At 47.0% G+C, this 20,159-nt stretch overlaps 1 protein-coding gene across 5 annotated transcripts in view; it reads left to right on the top strand.

The window, feature by feature from the left end:
• Nucleotides 1-14,461: 14,461 nt before the first annotated feature.
• LOC103611227 (butyrophilin subfamily 2 member A2-like) overlaps nt 14,462-20,159 on the top strand; it is a 30,829-nt gene continuing 25,131 nt past the window's right edge. For 3 of the 5 annotated variants that reach the window (XM_017727822.1, XM_017727823.1, XM_017727820.1), the window contains exons 1-2: nt 14,467-14,573; nt 14,821-14,886. The gene's annotated coding sequence lies outside the window, so the exon portion shown is untranslated. Of the gene's footprint in view, nt 14,574-14,820; nt 14,887-17,147; nt 17,159-20,159 lie in introns of those variants that run through there. The other 2 variants (XM_017727824.1, XM_017727821.1) reach the window with 2 other exon arrangements.

Below are 20,159 nucleotides of genomic sequence, written 5' to 3'. Positions count from 1 at the left end.
ACAATTACCAATTTCCTCCCTCTGTGAGAACCTGTTCAAAAGTCACGCAAGAGGAAATGTGGAGGTCGCTAAAGTAATTAAGATTGTTAAAGTTCAGAGAGGCGAAAAGGTCAAAATGAGGAAGATGAGCATGCTTCATCTTTTTAAGACCACTGACCCAATTCGAGAGCAGCGACTCAATTCAGAGCACGCACTACGCATGCTTAATGACATTAAAGCTCATTTCCATATGAAGCAGAGAATGGCAGGGGTCATTGTTATAAATATGTATTTGTATTTTGGATATTCATCACTTTTGTGGATAAATGAACTCTGTAACCGTTCATACCTGGACACTGCGCATTAGGAAGCTGTTCCACGCTGCTGTCCGGCGCCAATAAAACATTCACTTTCTAACTCTAAACTGTTAGAGAGCTTTTGTCTGTCTCAGTTGGATATCGATATGAGATCGATATTCATATGTTGGTAAATCAGTAGTACACATCGCGGGCCACAAGATGTAGCTATTGTACCGAGAAACGGCAAGAATCACACCATAAGTCCAAGGAGAAATGGAATTATTTTATTAATTACAAGCTGGGTTATATAACTTGATTCACAAGAGAGCATGATACGATTGGTCCCTTGATCAACCACCTCTTAGAATGATTGGTGGAGGTTCCACAACGCCCATTCAAAATATTTTCTCCAGTGTACCAAATCAATAGTTGGAAAACAAGTTTGGAGGCGCAAGATAAAGTCTTGGTTTACAAAAATCTCAAATCGTTTCTCAGCTAACTTGCATGAGAAAGGAAAAACTTTACAGAATGCTTCAGCAGCTGGAAAATTCCTCTGCTCCTAGCTTTTTAGCATCCACAGGGACATCTAAAGGGAGGGCACAAGTGATGGAGAGAAAGGTTGAATGTTTGGAGCATATTTTGACTGAAGGCTTGCAGTGTGTTGGCCCAGAGGGGGTCCAGGGAATCTTGGAGGTGCTGTTGCCCAGGACTGAAGGGGAGCTGTGACAATTTTTAGGATTAACAGGATATTGGAGGACCCGGATTGAGGACTTTTTTGTTCTAGCCAGACTGTTGTGTGATTTTTAACTCAAGATAGCCGCACTGTTGTGGTATGGACACCAGAGCAAAATTTGAGAAAATTAAAAGATGAATTGATTACTGTCCCAGCCTTAGCTTTTGCAGACTCAGAAAAGGAATTTGAATTGTATGTGGATGTTAAACAGGGCTGTGCCAAAGGAATTCTAGTGCTAAAATATTTGACCCATTGATGAGGGGGTGGCCCCACTGTTTGCTCTAAGGGTGACTGAGGCTCTGTTGTCTGCAGAACTGTGCAGCCACGACTTTGATGGCAACTGATAGCAGGATTGTTAAAGTCTAGCATCAAGTTCTAAATGGATGACCAGCACTAGATTGTTACAGTATGAAACCTGCTTAATGGAACAGGAGAGTTTAGAATTGAGAAGCGGGGAAGGGTTTAACTCAGCCTCCTGTTTAACTGGTCCCGAGGAAGGAGCCTTAAAGGAGGCTCATGATTGTATCCAGGCAATAGATCTCCAGACCTGAGCTAGGGAAGATTTATAGGATACCTCTCAGCCAAAATTATTTATATAACTTCAAGAGTAATAGAAGGAAGACGAATTACTGGATATGGTATAGTTAAAAGAACGGAACTGAAAGAAGAGGGTGTGAAAAACGAGGTTCACTCTTCGTAAAATTTAAAAAAAGTTTAATAAAAGGGACAATTAGGAGACAACAGCAAAAAGGGTATTACGGCTGGGTGCTTTGGCAGAAATCCAAAGGCACACCTCTACATCCAAAAGATCGTCTTTAAAAGTACATCTCTTATTGCATATTCAGCACAATCATGCATGAGTCATAAATTCTTTGGAGTTTCTGTGTATCATCCCATCTGCCTTATCTTCCTCCTTGGCTCCATTCCATCTCTGCTCCCTCCATAAATTCTTCTCTCTCTGGTTTCTGGTTTTTCTTCTTCTCTGATAAGATACTCCAGGAATGTGAAGGCTTTCTCTGCCTATCTTTTCTAAATTAACTACAGAAACAATAGACATTCTATATCATGTATTACATTACAGAACCTAGGTAAAGTTTTTCTAACTTTAAGGAACATGCAAAAAGCCAACATCACAATACATTCATAAAAATTATATAACATGAAAAAAGCCATCATCACAATGCATTCATAACAAGGGGGAGTTACCATGCACATGGTCAGCACAGACTGCAGAATTATATGCCTTAACAAAAGCCTGCAAATTGTATCAAGGACAGGTGGTGAATATATTTTCAGATTCAAAGTACGCATGTGGGGTGGTAAATCTGTTTGCAAAACTAAGGACAGAGGTTTATTAATGTGTAGGGGAAAAAAGTTCTCTCAGGAGAGCTTTATTACTTACCTATTGGAGGTGGTGAAAATACCAAAAGAGGTAGAAATAATACATGTTAGGGGACATCAGGCAAGGTACTCAGCAGAGACTGGCAAATGGAGAGGCTCAGAAAGCACCACTTTTCCCAGAGGTCTTCGGGATCCTCCCTTTGCTGCCAGTGGCTCAGCCATTGCTGGGGGAACTGTCTTTTCCACCAGAGGAGTTGGAGATAATTATGAGTGGTGGCGCAGAAGAAAGAAGGGAGAATTGATTTACAAAGGACAGTAAGCAGTGGATTCCAGGAGCTTTGATCCTGCAAATATTAAAACAACTCCATGGGGGGAGTCATTTGGGCTCTCAAGGATTGGCAGAAGCCTTCCTCAAGATGTACTGCTTTGGGTCTTTCTGTTTTAGCAAAATGAGCAGTTGAGGGCTGCCTGATTTGGACCAAATTTAATAGCCAGTCTACAAAGGAGATTGCAAGGCCAGGGAGTGACCCTGGGCTACACATCCTTTCCAAGGATGACGGGTGTATTTTGCTGAGATGTCTCAGGTGAGAGGGCTTAAATATCTTCTGGTAGTGGTATGCCAGCTGGCTGGTGGCCAGAGGTGTCTCTAGTTGCTTCAGCAACTACTGGATCAGTTATTAAAGTATTTTTAGAACAAATGATTCCGGAATATGGGATTGTGGGGGCAGTGGACTTGGACAGGGGAACTCATTTTGCAAGGGGATCCTTCAAAGGATTATGGTTCCTTTGGGAATTCAGTGGGACCTCCATATCCCTGGCATCCTGAGAATTCAGGTCAAGTAGAAAAGAAAAGAACCAAACCCAAGGAGATAATTCTCAACCTAGTCAAAGGAACGGAGGTAAGTGATGTATGTTTAAACCAATATGTGACCAGAATATTGGGTCTAGTGAAATCTCTTTGACAGGAAGCCCAATTAGCACAGACACTGCCTTTGGACTTTGCTGTTTGTAGCATCCAGCCAGGACCACAGAAACAGAAGTCAGGACAGCTGAACACGGGTGGACCCATCATACTCCAATCAAGGCCTCTAAAACCCCAGAGATTTGGACTTATCAGCAGGAGGGAAAGAATGGGAAACCTCAGCTAACTCCACAAAAGTGAGTGAAACAGATCAGTACCATGGATCTCTGTGGATTAGTGGGTTAATACACTATTTCCTTGCCACACTTGGTTCAGGGGCCAGATGTGGAAAAGCTGGGAAGGGGAAGTTCAGATGTTAATTTTTATACCATGTCAGGTGGTTAAAAAAGTTTAATTAATGATAAGTAAGGTTTGTAAAGATCAATTGAGAAATAAGAAGAGGGGGTATTCATAGGAAAGATGTGTGCTAGTGTCTTTAGAAACAATTCAGTGTGTGAAATTATGGGTGTTAATGTCTGAAAGGGGTCTTAATGTCTCTACCAGCCTCAAGCTATTTTGCCTCACTGCTCTGGCCTTGCCTACCTCTCCCTTGACTTGCCCACAATTGCCTGCACTTGGTTTGCAGCGCCTTGCCTGCATAGAAGGCAAGGTAAAGAGTGGTAGGCAGGGCAAAGCAAAGCCAGCAAGTTGTAGGTAGTGTGAGGCAAGGCAGACGTAGGCAAAGGAAACAAAGCAAGGGTAGGTTAGGAAAAACTAGGCAAGGTACTGAAGGCAAGGCAAAGAAAGGCGAAGGGAGTTGGAGTGCCTTTCCTTGGGAAGCAAAGGACATAGTGCCAGTGTTGGTGGAGCTGATGATAAGGTACTATGGGGAGGCAAACTCCAGCAAGACATTTCTCTTCTGGCCCCTTCTGTGTAGGAGCAATTGTTGGGTGTATGCAATAGTGGAGGTGGTAAGCGACTTTCACTTGGTAAGTTCCTGAACGAGAATGGCAATGCTTTTTCATGGGAAGGAAAGAGCGTAGCCCCAGTGTTGGGGGTGCAGAGAAGAAGCTGCCTGGTGGAGGTCAAGGGTGGCAGCAACTTTCTGTCCTGGCACATTTGGTGTGGAAGCATTCCCTCAATTCATACAATTATGAAGTCAGTATCCATCTTTGGAAGGTGGTCTCCTGACAGAAAATCAATTTGGCATATGGTTTCCACTTCTCAGAGGTGGCCTTCTGAAATACTGGCAGCACACGTCTTTTGGACAAGGTAAACAGGTACCCTGAGTCTTGGTGAGCAGCTGATCTAGTGCTCTGGGCAGGTAATGCCCAGTAACAGTGTTCCGGCACCTTTGTATGGGATCAGTCCCTTGATGTTTTGTATTTTGGAGGAGGGGATGCCATTTGTTTTGAGATGGGCTTCTAGTTCCTCTCACTGGCAAAGAAAGCAAGTTTGGATCCGCATGTTGGGTGGTCTTAGTGAATTTAAAGGCTTTTTGCAATAGGCAGTTCTCTGGGTTAGATGGTCTGTTTCTTCTTTTTTGTGGGTCCAGCGGCTGAATGTGTCTAGTTTTGTAACTGGAATCTGTTAGACTGGAAGTGCATGAGGGTCCATAGAGCTGAGTGCACAGACCTGTGTGTGCTGCACTTTGTATGCTGCAGTGTGTGCATCCAAAATTAGTTTCTTTGCCAGAGGAAGCATGAGCCCATCTCAAAAGAAATGAAATCCCCTCCTTGAAAATACAAAACATCCGCGAATTAATCCCCTACAAAGATGCCAGAACACTGCTACTGGACATTGCCTCCCCTGGGCACTAGATCAGCTGCACACCAAGACTGAGCAGAGCTGCTTACCTTGCCCATAATAAATATACTGCCAAAAAGTCCAGAAGACGAGCTCTAAAAGCTGGAAACAATATGCCAAAAATTGAATCTTTCAGGAGACCACCTTCAATATATGGATACCAATCCATGGTTGTACAAGTCAAGGGAATGCTTCCACACCAAATATGCCAAAAATGTTGCTGCCACCCTTTACTTCCACCAGGCAGCTTCTTCTCTGCACATGAAACACTGGGGCTACATGATTTCCTTCCTGTGAAAAAGCATTGCCATTCTCGTTCAGGAACTTACCAAGTGAAAGTCGCTTACCACCTCCACTATTGCATACATCCAACAGTTTCTCCTACACAGAAGGGGCCAGGACAAAAATGTCTTGCTGGAGTTTGCCTCCCCGTAGTACCTTATCATCAGCTCCACCAACACTAGAACTGTGTCCTTTGCTTCTCAAGGAAAGGCACTCTGAATCATCTGGCCTTGCCTTTCCTTCAGTACCACTGCCTAGCTTTGCCCAGCCTACCATTGCTTTTGCCTTCCCTACCTACCTCTCCTTCCCTTTCCTTGCCTTCCATTCCCCTCCTTTGGTTTGCTTTGCCTTGCCATCCAAGTAGGTAAGGCAATGTAGTCAAAGTTTAGGCAATTCTAGTCGAGAGAGGTAGGGAAGTCAAGGCCATACCAATGAGGGGGAAGCAAAGCAAGGCAATGGAGTGGCAGGCAAGAAAAGGCTGAGAAATTGTAGGCAAAGCAGAGCAGTTGCTTAGATGCTTCGTCCTTTTCCAGTTTCCCAAGAAAGACACAGGAGATCCAACTTTGGGTGCTCTAGATCACTTTGGTGAATTAATCTGTATACAGAAAAGTAAGAGAAGTTATGGTGGGCTTCATCCTCTTCCCCCTGCCACACATCTCCTGATATCTCTGCTCTCCCAACTACCTTTGCCTCTCTAGCTGTTTCCTGGAGCATCCCAGTTGTCTTTTGCTGAAGAAGGTGAATGCTCTCTTCAGATTCTGGATCTTTTCTCTGCTGCTCTCCTTCCCCCCTTGTGGTGGTGCGATGTTTTGTTGTATGTTTTGTCCACATGCTCTGGATGCTTCAATGGTTTAACTCTATTACTCCCTTGCCCCCATTCCCAGTTGATACACCCCAAACCCTAGCTGCTCCCCCAATGCTCCCTACATGGTTGTTCTCCTCCCCTCATTCTAGTTGGCTCTCCATCAATCACCCAAGCCCCTCGCATTGTTCCAGATGGTTCTGTGTCCATCACCTAAGCCCTCCCTGATTATCCTTATATGGTTCTTGTCAATCCCCAGAGACCCTGCCCTTTGTGGTACCTCCCCTCTGGAAATCCCCTAAACCTCGACACCCCATTGGGGCATGTGGCCCCTTTCCCTCCGCCCCTTAAGGCCATTGGTCTGTGTGTACATCTGTCCCTGTCCATATCCCTCCCCCAGAGATCCCTATTGGCCTATGGTCGAGCCATTCCCCTTGTAACACCCTCCTTTGTAAGTTGTTGCCCGCCCTTGATCTGCGCTTGTTCTGCCTGGACTCCCTCCTGGCTGTAAATGTGGAGCTGTGTCCAGAGTCAAACCTCCTCACAACCTTTTATCTTTTCCCTCGTCGGGGTTGCTGACAGCCACAGCACCTGGGGTTTCAGCTCCCCTGGGCAGAGCTGAGACTCCAGAGGAGCAGCCTTAAAGCCGAGTGCCTTCGGCTGCTCCCCACTCCTGCCGCACACTGAGAATGCTAGCTGGGCTGTGGAGAAGTGGTCGCTGTGACACCCCCTCCTTTCACCATCTTGAACTCTGCTAGTTTGTGGACCCCACATCCAAAGTTCCAAAGCACAAAACCATAGCAACAGATCCCTGTGTCTGTTTCCCATGGCCCTGGTCCCTAGCAATGGGCCCTAGTACAGGTTCCATGGCAACTGAACATCACAGTGCATCCATGTTTTGGCTGCTTTGGGACTTGAACCTGGGCAAGTGTCACATTGCAGGTAGGTATCGAACTAAATGTAAGAACAAGTCCTTATCATGGTTGCCATGGTAATCATCCTTAGTAATGGGACCTTTGGATGGTTGCAGTGGCACCTGAGTCTAGCGGGGGGGGGGTCCTTATGATGGTTGTCATGGCAACCAACATGTCAACAGGACTTTAGGGTGGTTTACATGGCAACCGACTCACATAAGTGTCCATGGCATGGTCCCTAGGAATGGGCTTTATAGATGCCATAGAAGGTGACCACAGCAATGGATCTTCATGGAGGTTTTCATGGCAACTGATCCCAACAATGGGAACTTATGCTCATCGTTATTGGCACCTGCTGACAGAAAACTGTATCAGTGCAAGTGAGTGTAGCAACACTCCTTAGCAGCAGTGGTGTCGGTGATTGAGGCATGGACCCAGACCAGCAGGGAATCTGAATTGTTTATTCAAAGAAATGAGCTGGTTTTATACACTTTTTCAAGGCACAGTATTTCCTTATATGGCAATTCTCACTATGTGACCTATCCTGTGTTGCCACATCAGCAACACACTTTCCAAATATCCTTCTGTGGGATGATCACTCGCTGTTCACCTGTCCATCAGCTCCTGGCAGGCTCCTCTCCATAGGGGTCTGCTGTGTGACACCTCCCCCCAGGGTCCAGTGGAGACAAGCTTCTCTGTGCCGCCATGTGCTCCTTTGTGCTGCCATGTGCCTCTGCAGGCACATCCCACAGCTCACAGCTCGATTCTATCTTATCTCTCCCCATACAGGGGTTTACTGATGATTATCATGGCAACCGACTAGCAATGGGTCTCAGTTCAGGTATCCATGGCAACAGTCCCCAGCCACAGGCCTTAATACAGATTGCCATGGCAATCCACCATCACAACAGGTCAAGTGCTTGTTGCCGTGGCAGCCGTTAATGCAGCAATGTGTCTCAGTGCAAATATCCATGACAACAGGTTTTATGTTGGTTTCTATAGCACCTGACCGTATTGACGGGTTTCAGTGCAAGTGTCCATAGAGATAGTTCATACCAGTGAGTTTTAATGATGGTTGCTAGAGCTTCCAACCTTGGCAACTGGATCTAAGGATGGTCTTATACCTTTTGCTATTATCTCGGCACTCTGGGTTCCTACACTGTTGCTCTTACTCTTTGTTTTCTTATCTCATTGCTGTTTCCAGTAAATTGTTCTTATCTCAACCTATGATCTTTTATGCCTCCAATTCTCAACTCCATCCTGCTGCAGCAGGAAGAGGTAGAGGAAGCAGAAGTAAGAGAGTGATGTGTGATTTGGGACAGTCTTGCTGGGGGCAGTGAATTGGGAAGTTCCATTCCTAAACCACAACACAGACACAAGCAGAGATCAGGCTGAATGTGCAGGGCTCAAGAGAGGCAAGTGGTAGGAGGTCAGTACAGCTTTTGGAGAAGGGTCCGTCCTGCCTTGTGTAAGGCCCCAAAAACTTGCTTGAGGAGCCTCTTACATTTTTTTTATGAACTCTGAATTAGACACATGGGTGAAATAGTGACAAGATACTCTCAGAAAGTCAAAACAACAAAACTTTACTGGCAACTTCAATAAATCAGAGGACTTTAGCAAAAGTTTAGAGCAGCATTCAATCAACAGAAAACATTTCACAAAGCACTACCTTAGCCCATTCAACTTAGCAAACTCCAAGCCCATTCAATTTTAAGTTACTCAAAACTCCAAGAAGATGGAGCTAGAAAAAGGAGGAGAAAGAGAAAGAGAGAAGATTTAGAAAAGAATGAATGTAGCTACTACTCCTGAGTTCCAGCAGTGTCTCTGATGATATAAAATCCCGGATGAGGTAGGGTCAAGCCATGTGCTTTCCTTGTATCCTGGTTTAAGTACGTTTTGGTTTTCGTGGGCTGTGGAGAGAAACAATGGACTCTACATGCTCCAGTGTGAATCAGGCTGAGGCCATTTTATTGATGAACTACTGTCCCTAATACACAGTTCTTGCTTTCCTACACGCGATTGTGCATAATTATTATTGGTTAAGGCCTATTTTCACACAAAGCTGCTTTATGCTTTATGATTGGCTCTTGTATGTGTGTCCATTGTGTATGTCACAACTGTCCTTCAGTTGGCATTTTCTTATCCTTCCCTTGCTTGTTCCTCGTTCACATCCTTCCCAATGCTGCTTGTTCCTTTCTCACAACCTTCCCATGGACTTTTTCCCCTGTGTATGTGCTTAAGTCCTTCTGTCTTACGTGCTCTGGATTTTCTATCTTATGGCTGGTTCACAATATGTATCGTTTTCTAGTAAAAACATGGTTTCCACATTGGGCCCTTCCCCAGGTGCGACTTCTGGTCTGGTAGCCACTCTGGAGATGGGTTAGGGGCTCCAGGGCGGCCAGTGAAAGATCACCTCTGGTGTGCCAGGGATTGGCGGCCACTGGAGGGCTGAACTAAAGGCCCTGGGGGTTAGGGTGTGGGTAGCAGGGCAATTCCTCACCAAAAGCAAGGCCCGACCTTCCCCTTCTCCCACACATGCATCCAAAATGTTTTGAGCCAGCAGTCTCCTCCAGTCTTTCAAACTTTATCCTGAGCTATGGTTTCATGATGCTGGTTTGGGCCCTTGGCCATCAGAGTCTTCCACAGGTTCTCCAGGCATCACAGGGTCCTCCTCCAGCTCCCAACCAGGAAGGAAAACCAAGTCCACAAAGGCACCCTAGAAAGGGCTGAGCATGGCTGTGACCTTCAAATTGTCAGCTGCTTTCCATAGGAAATAACAGAAGCTCCCACAAACTCTAACCCCTGCCATGTAGCATGACATGAGGAGGAGATTCCTCCTTTAGAGGTCAGAGAAAGGAAAAGGAGCCCCAGAATTGAGGGACTGTGCCTTTGAGAGCTTTCCTTTACAAATGCATGGAATACCCTCTGCTCTAGGAGGATGTATCTCTCCTCAAACAGGGACATCCTTGTGGCCAAAATCACCCCAACCTGAAGGCCAGGCACTGGAAGGGGTTCTGCAGGTAACGTGCTCTGGGCACAGACCTCAACTGGCCTCGCTTCTCTCTGCAGTGACAATCACACCCCAGAGCTCTGCAGCACCACATGGGCTTTCACAGGGAGGTTGCTCGGGCCTCACTTGGCCCCTTCCCTTCCTGCGACCCCACACAGGGATTGTTCTGCTCTTGCCCTTCTCCTCCCAGAACCTACCCTGAACAGCATTTTTTTTGTGCCTGGAAATTCCTTAACAAGTCAGTTGGGTTCTTCGGGCTTGACTTAGAACTTTGGTTTTTCCTCTGTCAGCACACGGCAGAACTGCTCAGGGTGGGAAGGAGCACAGGAGGTGTGTAGTGGGGTCTCCTGCTGAGAGCAGGGTCTGCCCTGAGGACCAAGCTGAGGGCTCAGGGCTTCAGCCAAAGGGGTGCTGAACACTCCTGGCACCAGAGAGGTCAGGTTTGTATCTCCCAGTGGTGCTGCAGAGAGGGCCCCCCAGCCAGGTGAGAGATACTCCAGTATGAACCTGGTATAAGAACAGTCCAAATGGCACCAGGAGCCTCTGCCAAGGTCACTAACACGGCCTGGTCAGGTGGGCTCTGTGCCCACGTGTCCACACGTGCCCCCAGGTGTCTGCCACAGCCCCATCTGCCATGGCTTCATCAGCTGCACTTCTTCCTTCCCCTGTGTGCTTATGGTGGTCCTTCCCTGGGCATTTGTCAGCCCCTGGGGACCTCTCCAGATCCAGATGAAGCTCCATGCACAGATCTCAGAAGCTGTGAGTGGTGTGAGGTCAGGAGAGCTTTTAGGGAAGGCTCAGTCCTGCCTTGCCATGAGCAATGGTTTCCCGGGGCTGTTTTGGGCCCTTGGCCATGACACTCTGCCACAGGTTCTGTGGCCCCTGCTCCAGCTCCCAGCCAGGAAGGAAAACCACATCCACAAATGCCCCCAGAAAGGGCTGAGCATGGCTGTGCCCTCGGACACCACAGAGCTGGAACAGCTGGCACTGGACTGAGGAAACAGGACCTGTCCCCAGCCATGGCTGCAGAGGCAGAGATCTCTGGAGAGGCCCTTGCCAAGGTGGGAGGCACCACTGCAGGGAAAAAGGTCCAGCTGTGATGAATGAGCTCCACTGGAGGCTTGGGGGAGGATGAGAGCAATGAAGGCAGAGGAAGGGACCCTTCTAATTCCCCCCAGGAAAAGTCCCCCAATCCCATCCTCCTTCCTCCCCTTGCCTCTGGGTACCATGGTCCACCCAAGCTCTCAGCTGCCGTGTGGAGGCATTGCCCTTCTGCCTCTGGATAACAGATGAGCACATGGGAAACTTCTACCTGAGGAGAGCTCAGAGTGAGGAAGGTCTGCTACTTCTGTGGGCCAGAGCAAGACTTCCCTTGGTGTTTCATCCTACTTGTTAGACTAGTCTAACAAGGAGCTGAGAAATGCTCCCTTACAGTCAAAGAGTGAAACAGAAACCCAAAAGTGATGTGTAAAGCCCTCAGCCACTTCACCTGACCTTTGTGTAGAGCGTTCCTCTACCAAGCATGAGGAACAGCCTCTGCTAGAGCAGGTTCTGCAGAGAAATTTGTCACAAGGATTGATCTCCCATGGCCTTGCTTCTGAAAACATGAGGTCCTGTGAACCAAGAGCCCTTACCTCGAAATACAAGAACAGCACCAGCAGCCAATGTGAGAAGGAATAAAGGGAGTTGTATCCAGGAAGCAGAGACCCCCTGAAATGCACCTGGAAAAACAGAACCTTTGAAAAAAATTATCTGAGTGTCATCTGGCAATGTTCAATCTTACCCCGAAACTTAAGCACCTGCCTAAAGAGTTTCTGTGGAGATGAATGCAGAAATAGTCCCATTCCTCCATGGGTGGGCAGAGCCTGCCTTCCCTCGGGATGTGCACAGCCTGTGGGGCAGGAGGGACCCTGCTCATTTCTCACTGCAGCCTGTCCTTCCTGCAGTGCGCCGTGATGCTCTGGGATGGGTCTGGCTGGGCTGGAGAGCTGTTGCCTTCCCTGGCACTGGGAAGGGCCTCACAGGGCTCCTGTGACCATGAGCCTCCAGCCAAGACTTCTCAGGATGATGGGACTCACCTGAGAGGAGCACAGTAGTTTCCTTCTCCACCTGCAGCAGGGGGTTCAGGATTTGACAGGTGACTTTTCCCACTTGCTCTCCTGTAACTGTGGCTTTGCACACATTGAAGAGTTTCTCACTGTCCTTTCCAAATGAAATAATTTTATGATTCTATGATTCTGTGCTATTTTTGATCAGTGAATCCAAGCTAAGCAGCTCCACCTGATGTTATCAACACCTGCATACAAACGGTGCCCACTGTCCAGCTGGGGGGAACTGGCAGCCCAGATCATCTCCTTAGCCCAGATGAGAAGTCACAGCAGGGAGGGCCCCATTCCCCTCAGTTCCACAGCCAGGGATGCTGAGCACTCAGGCGTCTCTCAGGTGGGCTCACACCTCCCCAGCAGGGATTATTGCAGCTCGCCAGCCCCACATGGGTCAGAACAGGGCTCAGGCTGGGCATGGAGCATCCAGAGCATCTCTTGGCACAGGAACTCCCCCCAGGCTCTTTTGCACCTTAACCAAGCTGTTCCTGCCTGCTGCATTTCACCACACAATGAAACTGCCTTCGAACCTACTGCAGTCCAGGCTGGGTCTCCTGGAACATTCAGGTTTAGAGCTCCTTCCTTGCCTAAAACTCCCAGAGCTGCCATGACCATCATGGGGCTGGTGAGATCACCAGTTCCTGGGTTCCCTCCTGGGTGGTGGTACATGGGTTGAATTTTCATGGCTCCTTACAGATCTCTCAGTGACTCAGAAATAAAGTATCACATTAAACAAAAGGCAGGTGCCATTTAGCCCACGAGCTGCTGGGAGCCGGCACATGAGACACTCTCTCCCATTTCCTCCACTCAGCTTCTCCAATCTCCAGCTGTCAATTTCCCAGACAGAATGAAAGTGCTGATCTTACTCCTGATCCTATGGAAAGACATTATAAGCTGTTTTTACATGAAGTAAGCAGAGGATCCTATGATCAGAACCAGGGAGACCCTGCATCCAGCTGGGAGAAGGAGAGGGACAAACAGTTTTACTGGAGTGTGTGCATCTGATGGCCTGGCACAGCAGCCCCACCAGAGTACAAAGTTCCAGCAGACACTGGGGCACAGAGTACCCCAACATCATCAGGCTACAGAGGGGTAGAACCTGTCTGTACTTCTGGAGTGATGTAGGATCCCAGCAAGTGACTGTAATGGAGGCTGGAATCAGCCTGACTGGGAATGAGTGGCTCAAAGTGCCCCACTGTTACTGTCCCAGAGGCTCTGTGGATTCTTGGCAAAGGCCATCTAAGGAGAAGGGATTTCAGTTTTCTACAGCAGCTTCTCACAGGACTTGTCCTCCAATGCTTGCATCGGTTTTGTTGCCACCCTTCAAGTACCTCCATATTCTTTTTAAATAGTGGGGCCCAGAGTTGCACATGAGGTGAGGCTGCAGCAACACTCAGTGCAGCAGGATCATTGCCTCTCTTTACTACTGGTTCTGATGTCTTTGATAAAACTTCTGCAGGGCTGCTCTGTAGCCACTCCTCTCCCAGTCTGTATTTTTCTCTGGCATTACTCTGCCCTAAGCGCAGATGTCAACACTTGTTCTTGTTGAATCTTATGCCTTTGACAATTGCCAAACACTCAAATCCATCCAGACCCCTCTGCAAAGCCTCCTGCCCCTCAAGAAACTCAGCAGCATCTCCAGTTTGGCATCATCAGCAAACTTGCTAATGATACATTCAATTCCTGCACCCAAATCACTGATAAACACAAGGAACAGACATACTCTAGGACTGAGCCTGCAGGAACTCAGCTGGTGACTGTCCAACAGACAGAGGTAGCTGTATTTTCTACAACCCTGGAGCCCTGGCAATCAGGCAGTTCTTCACTTAGGGTACCATATACCAGTTTGTCTCACAGCTGGGCACCTTGTCCAGAAGGCTGATGTCAGGGTCACTATCACTATAACCCAGGAAAGCTTCATCCAGCACCTTTCTATCATGAGGCAGGTGACTTATCATAGGATATCAAATTAGTTAGAGAAGACTTTCCCAATATCAAATAATTTCTAGGGCAATGAGAAATACTTCTGACACAGTCTTTGAAGGAAGAAACAGCTGAGAAAAGTGACACTAAGGGGCAAGTTGAATGGGAATCCAAGAGTACTTCAGATGTCATCCTCTAGAAAAACAGAATTTCTCCCATTTCAAGTTGATTTCTCTAAAGGGTGACTGTAAGTTCCAGGAAAACCCCACCTTCATTCCCTAGGTAACCTGTCAACAAAAACATCAGTCTAACAGAATAATGATCCTTGATCTTCAAACAGAGCCACACCCTGAGTTAATCCTCCAGTGTTTAATTGTTCATTTCGGTTTCGTTCTTGAAAGTTATTTCCTTAAAGAGCTGATCAAAGTTCACATTTCATCTATAGATTGAAGACGTGGAGATCATTCTTACCTGACAACAGGTAAAATCTAGCTCTAATTCTAAAACAGGGCACATTTTGTGGGTGTTGAGTAGGATCTCTGCTTGTCTTAAACCTCTCATTGACATCGAAGCTCCATTTGCACTTAATTGCCTACATCACCAACACAGAGCCCTCATATAGCAGATGAGATGTGACCTTCAGGAAGCAAAGTGACTTTTAGGCAAAGAAACACCATATTTGAACTTCAGGATCTGATTCTTCTGTTCATTTTCCTTCCCTTCTGCAGCTGGAAATTTCTCTGGCAAGAAAATACCAGTCCCATATCAGTGCTCATCTTTGCTGACCGAGGCAGGTAAGCAGCTCTCTGTTGTTTCTTTCTCTCCTGAACAAGTGGTGAATGTGCTGCTGCTGTCGGGGTGGAAAGGACCCACTCTCTTCCCTTCACCCCAGCTGTATACCCAGGGCCCAGCGACCCCGAGGTGTCCTCAGGCAAAGGTGGCAAGAACTGGGGTCATCAGCAGCACAGCTGTTCCCAGAAGGTCTCGGAGATGAACTAAACATTATGGGGAATGGTCATTTGGGGGAAAAGTTGAGATATGGACTGGCCCTCTGGGTCTGGTGTTTGTTTCCCAAGGATCGTTCTGATGCTGTCCAGGGGGAGTTGGCAGAGCAGGAGAGAAGGGTGAAATTCCCCCTCTGGAAAGGGCTGTTGGGCCCAGGGACGCCCTTGGGGCAGGGCCTTGAGGCAAAGTAGGGCTGATGATAATGCTGGAACTTCCTTCTCAGAGAGCAAGGCTGGTTCCAAGTCTGGCCACTTTGAACTCTTTCCTGTTGGAAGCTTCAACAGTGTGAAACTGCCTTGATTTTATGGTAACTCAGGATGATGATAACTCCCAGAGCACCCAGGGGTCAGTTGCTCATGCAGAAATGTTAACAAGCTTAAAATTTCTCAGTTAGTACCTTAAGTACCTTAAGTGATTGAGGTTGTCAGTTCATAAGCAGCAAACCTCAGGTCATCACAGCATTGTCTTTGTTTACCCATTAAATAATTCATCTCATAATCCCACCGTGTTCAGGGGTCTTTGCAGATCTCACAGGTGGTGCAGAGTCAATGTCATCCTCACTCAATTTTCTCCCCTTCTGGTCTAACACTGATTCTTGTCCTCAGTTAAACTGTGTCCCCGTGTGTCTGTTTAGCAGTGCTGAACATGAAGTTTTGAGGGATGGAGAAACTCCGCCTCTGTGTGTTTTTTGTTGTGTTGAGTTTTTTAGACCTGTGTTCTCATGGCAGGGCTGGTTGAGAGGGCTTTAAACTAGGTTTAAAGGGGTAAGGGGATGTGTTGGAGAGGATGAAAGTTTGGTAAGAAAGTTTCACAGATATGTAGGCTTGGCAGAAAGATCTCTGAATGTAGAAACTGAGGATGAGGTAGAAATGAAAGCAAGTTTTGATATAGAGTAAAAGATGTTTTGCTGAAACACTGACCACTGAATAACTGAGAAGGCAAAGGTTGGAGATGAGATGGAAGGAGATTTTTATGATTAGGACAAAGGTATGTGACTACAAACAAACATATGTTTTTCACCAAGTAAATAAGTCTCAAGAAGAGCATAAGTAAATAGAAAACATGTCTTTACCAAAAAGAGAGATATGGCAGGCAAACAAGAAATGTTGATGTAGCAACAAGAAGAGAGGTCTGAGAATTTCCCATTGTAAGCTTAAACTGTAACTTACTTACTCTTGTGATTGGATAAGAATGACTAAAATATGGTGATGGTAGTAGCTATGATAGGCTATAGGCAAATGTAAAGGTATTGGGTATGGTGCTTATTGGTTGTTATGTGTTAAGATACTCTGCAAAGAAAAGTATAAAATGCTTTGTAACTTGAACAGAAAGCAGCTTCAGGTATGCCCACCGGTGGAGCTGGCAGCTGTAGGGCTGGCTCTGGATACCCACTCCCTGAACTGCTGTAACTTCGCCTATGCAATAAACAGCTTTCAAGAGAGCTGCCTGAAGTCCAGACATCCTTCGTGAAACTTTCTCCTATAGGGATGAAACCAGGCTGTCCAGAGATGAACCTAAGCATGATAAACCAGAGTCAGGTGAAGTCAGCAGCCCAGCTGAAGTTCATGTACACTAATGCACGCAGCACGGGTAACAAACAAGAGGAGCTGGAAGCCATGGTACAGCAGCAAAGCTGTGATGTAGCTGCCATCATGGAAATGTGGTGGGATAATTCGCATGACTGGAGTGCTGCAATGGATGGCTACAGGCTCTTCAGAAGAGACAGGAGATGGAGAAAAGGTGGAGGGGTGGCTCTGTATAGGACAGAGTCCCTTGACATTACAGAACTTGTGGTCAATAATGGTAAGGTCAAGTGCCTATGGGTAAGAATCAGGAGAAAGGCCAACAAGGCCAACATCCTGGTGGGAGTCTGTTACAGACCACCCAACCAGGATGAAGAGGTGGATGTGTTATTCTATAAGCAGCTGGAGGATGTTTCAAGATCACCAGCCCTTGTTCTTGTGAGAGACTTTAACTTGACAGATATCTGCTGGGAACTCAACACAGCAGAGAAGAGGCATTCTAGGAGGTTCTTAGGAGGAGAACTTCTTGTCACAGCTGGTGAGTGAGCCTACCAGGGGTGAGGCCCTCCCAGACCTGCTGTTTACAAACAGAGAAGGGCTGGTGGGAGATGTGGTGGTCCGAGGCTGTCTGGGGTACAGTGACCATGAAATAATAGAATTCTCAACATTCAGTGAAACAAGGAGAGGCATCAACAAAACTTCCACTCTGGACTTCCAGAGAGTGGACTTCAGCCTATTCAAGAGACTGATTTGTAGAGCATCTTGGGAAACAGCCCTTAAAAAGAGCATCCAGGAAAGATGAACATACTTCAAGAAAGAAATCTTGATGACACAGGAGCATCCTGTCCCTATGTGCTGAAAGATGAGCTGGTGTGGAAGACGACCGACCTGGATGGGCAGGGAGATTTTGAAGGAACTAAGGGGGAAAAAAAGGCGTATCATCTTTGGAAAGAGGGGCAGGTAACTCAGGAAGTGTTTAAGGATGTTGTTAGGTTATGCAGGAAGAAAATTAGAGAGGCTAAAGCTCAATTGGAATTTAATCTGGCTGCTTCTGTAAAGAACAATTATAGGAGAAAGTTTCATGAAGGATGTCTGGACTTCAGGTGTCTCTCTTGAAAGCTGTTTATTGCATAGGCGAAGTTACAGCAGTTCAGGGAGTGGGTATCCAGAGCCAGCCCTACAGCTGCCAGCTCCAGCTGTGGGTTGCTTTCTGTTCAAGTTACAAAGCATTCTATACTTTTCTTTGCAGAGTATCTTAACACATAACAACCAATAAGCACCATACCCAATACCTTTACATTTGCCTATAGCCTATCATAGCTACTACCATCACCATATTTTAGTCATTCTTATCCAATCACAAGAGTAAGTAAGTTACAGTTTAAGCTTACAATGGGAAATTCTCAGACCTCTCTTCTTGTTGCTACATCAACATTTCTTGTTTGCCTGCCATATCTCTCTTTTTGGTAAAGACATGTTTTCTATTTACTTATGCTCTTCTTGAGACTTATTTACTTGGTGAAAAACATATGTTTGTTTGTAGTCACATACCTTTGTCCTAATCATAAAAACCTCCTTCCATCTCATCTCCAACCTTTGCCTTCTCAGTTATTCAGTGGTCAGTGTTTCAGCAAAACATCTTTTACTCTATATCAAAACTTGCTTTCATTTCTACCTCATCCTCAGTTTCTACATTCAGAGATCTTTCTGCCAAGCCTACATATCTGTGAAACTTTCTTACTGAACTTTCATCCTCTCCAACAGACAATAAAAAGCATTTCCCTATATACTTTCCTAGCAAAAGGAGGAGCAAGGAAAACTTCCATTCTTTATTGGACTTAGGGGGGAATATAGTTACCAGAGAGGAGGAAAAGGCTGAGGTACTTCACACCTTCTTTGCCTCAATTTTCAACAATAAGACAGAGTGTCCTCAGGACAACTAGCCGCGAGCTAATAGATGGGGATGGGGAGCTGAATAGCCCCTCTGTAATCTAGGAGGAAGTAGTTAGAGACCTCCTGAGCCACTTAGATGCTCACAAGTCTATGGGACCAGATGGAATCCATCCTAGGGTGATGAGGGAGCTGGCAGAAGAGCTCATGAAGCCGCTCTACATCATTTATCATCAGTCTTGGCTCACTGGGTAGGCCCCAGAGGACTGGAGGTGGCAGTGTGGTACTCATCCATTAGAAGGGCTGGAAGGAGGATCTGCGAAACTCCAGGCCTGTCAGCCTGACCTCAGTGGCAGGAAGGTTATAGGTGTTATATGTTATATGTTCTATAACAGATCACCCTGAGTGCCATCACACAGCACCTATAGGGTGACTGGGGGATCAGACCCAGCCAGCATGGGTTTAGGAGGGGCAGGTCTTGCCTGACCAACCTGATCTCCTTTTATTAAGAAGTGGCCAGCCTGGTGGACGTGGGAAAGGCTGTGGATGTGTCTACCTGGACTTCAGCAAAGCCTTTGACATCATCTCCCATAGCATTCTCCTGGAAAAGCTGCAACCCATGGCTTGGACAGATGCATCTTTGCTGGGTTAAGAACTGGCTAGTGGCTGGGCCCAGAGAGTGATGGGGATGGTGCTGCATCCAGTTGGTGGCCAGTCACTGATGGTGTCCCCCAGCAGTCAGTGTTGGGGCCAGTCCTGTTTAATATCTTCATTCATCATCTGTATAAGGGGATCGAGTCTACCATTAGCAAATATGCAGATGACACCAAGATGGGTGGAAGCATTGATCTGTTGGAGGGTAAGAGGGCTCTGCAAAGGGATGTGGACAGGCTGGATAGATGGGCCAAATCAAAAGATAATGAGATTCAAGAAGACCAAGTGGCAGGTCCTGCACTTTGGCCACGACAGCCCCTGCAGCACTACAGGCTGGGGACAGAGTGGCTGGACAGCAGCCAGGCAGAAAGGGACCTGGAGGTACTGGTTGACATCTGACTGAACATGAGCCAGCGATGTGCCCAGGTGGCCAAAAAGGCCAGTGGCATCCTGACTTGGATCAGGAACACTGTGGCCAGCAGGACCAGGGAAGTGATTCTTGCCCTCTACTTGGCACTGGTGAGGCCGCACCATGAGTGCTGTGTCCAGTTCTGGGCCCCTCAATTTGGGAAGAATGTTGAGATGTTCCAGCACATCCAGAGAAGGGCAACAAGGCTGGTGAAGGGTCTGAAACACAAGTCCTGTGAGAAGCAGCTAAGGGGGCTGGGGTTGCTTAGCTTGGAGAAGAGGAGGCTCAGGGGAGACCTCATCACACTCTACAACTACCTGCAGTCAGGTGAGGGTCGGTCTCTTCTCCCAGGCAACCAGCAGTAGGGCAAGAAGACACAGTCTTAAGCTGCACCAGGGGAGATTTAGGTTGGACGTTAGGAAAAAGTTTTTCTCAGAAAAGGTGATTGGGCATTGGAATGAGCTGCCCATGGAGGTGGTGGAGTCACTGTCCCTGGAGGTGTTTAAGAAAAGACTGGATGTGGCACTTGGTGCCATGGTCTAGTTGACAAGGTGGCGTTGGATCAAAGGTTGGAGTCAATGATCTT

Source organism: Corvus brachyrhynchos, unplaced genomic scaffold (assembly GCF_000691975.1).
Source record: "Corvus brachyrhynchos isolate BGI_N302 unplaced genomic scaffold, ASM69197v1 scaffold292, whole genome shotgun sequence".
NCBI classification, from domain to species: Eukaryota; Metazoa; Chordata; class Aves; order Passeriformes; family Corvidae; genus Corvus; species Corvus brachyrhynchos.
Note: the sequence above shows the minus strand (reverse complement) of the source record. Positions and strands in the feature narration are given on the sequence as shown.